Source organism: Temnothorax nylanderi, unplaced genomic scaffold (genome assembly GCF_030848795.1).
Source record: "Temnothorax nylanderi isolate EJ_2023f unplaced genomic scaffold, tnyl_v1.0 TNYL_tig1373_pilon, whole genome shotgun sequence".
Lineage (NCBI taxonomy): Eukaryota > Metazoa > Arthropoda > Insecta > Hymenoptera > Formicidae > Temnothorax > Temnothorax nylanderi.
The window spans coordinates 14,931-16,875 of record NW_027250435.1 but is presented as its reverse complement, the minus strand read 5'-3'; the positions used below and the strand labels follow the sequence as shown (position 1 = coordinate 16,875).

The 1,945-nt window shown below is 43.6% G+C and overlaps 1 long non-coding RNA gene across 1 annotated transcript; it reads right to left on the bottom strand.

Annotated features, from left to right (window-relative positions):
* Nucleotides 1-785: 785 nt before the first annotated feature.
* Nucleotides 786-1,629, bottom strand: LOC139787267 (uncharacterized). The gene is made up of 2 exons (XR_011722576.1): nucleotides 1,131-1,629; nucleotides 786-1,019 (listed from the first exon to the last, which is right to left on the bottom strand). It is a non-coding gene; the product is annotated as an uncharacterized lncRNA (long non-coding RNA).
* Between the last annotated feature and the right edge of the window lie 316 nt (nucleotides 1,630-1,945).

Here is a 1,945-nt window from a genome sequence, read left to right as displayed (position 1 = left end):
TACCGACCTGCTCTGCCCGCAGCACACTCTTGCGCGCCACGTCCTACCGCCCCGCAGTGGTGCCAACATGCTCTTTCGGAGCAATCGCCTCCCCGCGCCGGCTCGGACCGATACCTCCATAGCGCCTTCTTCTCGTCGACAGCCAACCAGCGGACTCCACGTCTCCACTTCTGCCCGCCAGGCCCTGCTCCAGCTCCAGCTAACACTCCCCTTCCACCGCCTCTCACCTCTTCCATCCCCGGCGACCTCCTTCCAGTTCCTCACCGTCATCCTAACCTCACTTTCAACTCTTCTCTTCTCCCTCGGTTTCTGGCCACATCACCTCGAATCTTTCCTCACCTCCAATGCCTCTTCTTCCTCTCAACCTCCTTCGTAACCTTCTTCATTCCTGCGCCTCCACCCTTTTACACAATTCTGTCTTCGACCCAATTTCTACCTCCTCGAGCTTTCCACCTGTTCCCCCGCCGAGGGCTAACGGGGGACCTCCAGATTATTAACTATTTTCATAAATAGGTAAAGAATTCCGATAAGACAGCATGGTCTGATTAATTCTACAAGTCAAATGTAACGTACTTTCATATTAATTGACACATTAATTCAATGCAATCAAAGAATAATATCCAATAAGTAATATAGCGTGTAATAATCGAACTCAGTTAAAAATGAAAAGATAATTCAATCAAGTAATAATTAATAATACGTAAATAATAAGTTTTATCTTATCAACGCAAGAAGTATTAATAGTAGCGGTTTTGAACCACAATAAACGCAAGTGTAACGCAGGATTCAAGTGAATATCGTAATTACGTTTCTCTTTTAGTAATCAATCTCGACAATGTGATTTTAAGCTATTTACAGAAAAGATCATTAACTATTTAATCGGGTTGCAACCACAAGAAAAGATAAAGTAAAAGAATTATACTGAGCTCAGTCTTGCAGAAGAATGTAGCGTGGATTTGAACAGTCCACGACTTCTCGTTTGTTGAGAAAGTATTCCTCGCATTGTCCATTCGACAATTCTGCAATCCAAGATCGTTATACGAGGAACATTAGTTCACCATCCGATTGCTAAACCGTACGTTAGCTTTTGTATTAACGATCCATGAAAGGCAGAATACATAAGCAATTACCTTATTATTGAGGCTTTCCGTGTTTCCAATTGACAGTCTTAGGAATGATAGTCACAATGACTAAACCCATTAATCGGGCTTTCCGATTTTCACCACGTGGGCGTGTCGTCCTTCTCTTAGATAATGGCGGTTGAGCCAGACAATTATCCGTAACGTCTTCTCACAACGTCCTTGTAAACGGGCCGATTGCAGCAGGTTCCTTTCCGTAAGGAAGATCAGACAGACTTCTTCGTTTACAACGATACGCGATTCAAATACGTCTCGCTTTTTCTATTTCGTAAGAGCGGAAGGCTCGATTTCCAAAAGACGCGTACAGGACGACTGACCGTTCTCGAATGTTCGTCTCGGCGATCTGCACGCACGAACACGCACGCCTGCACATGCGCAGTCCCGCTCTCCTTCCGTCGTCACGCGATCCGTTGCTGGTGCGCTACGCCGCACGCGCCGCTATCGCGCGCGATTTCATAAATACAGCGACGCCGCCTCATCGCTGCATAGACTACCCTCTGTGACCGCTTAACCGTACTATTTACTCAACTAGATTAACCGACTAGATGTCGCATACCACAATCTCTCCTCGTCTCTTTTCTCCCGTTTCTAACAAACTGTTAATAATTAACAAAATGTCTGATAAGTGTTGCTACAATACTTTTTCCAATAAAATTGTTCCAATAAATATCTAATATGAGCACTACACGTGCGCAAAATATTAATTTTGACTGCATGCTTGTACAAACAAATAATGAAAAATTCATGTAAAATATAATCTCACAAAATTGTCTCACAAAAATTGTCTCACAAAATTATTAAATTAC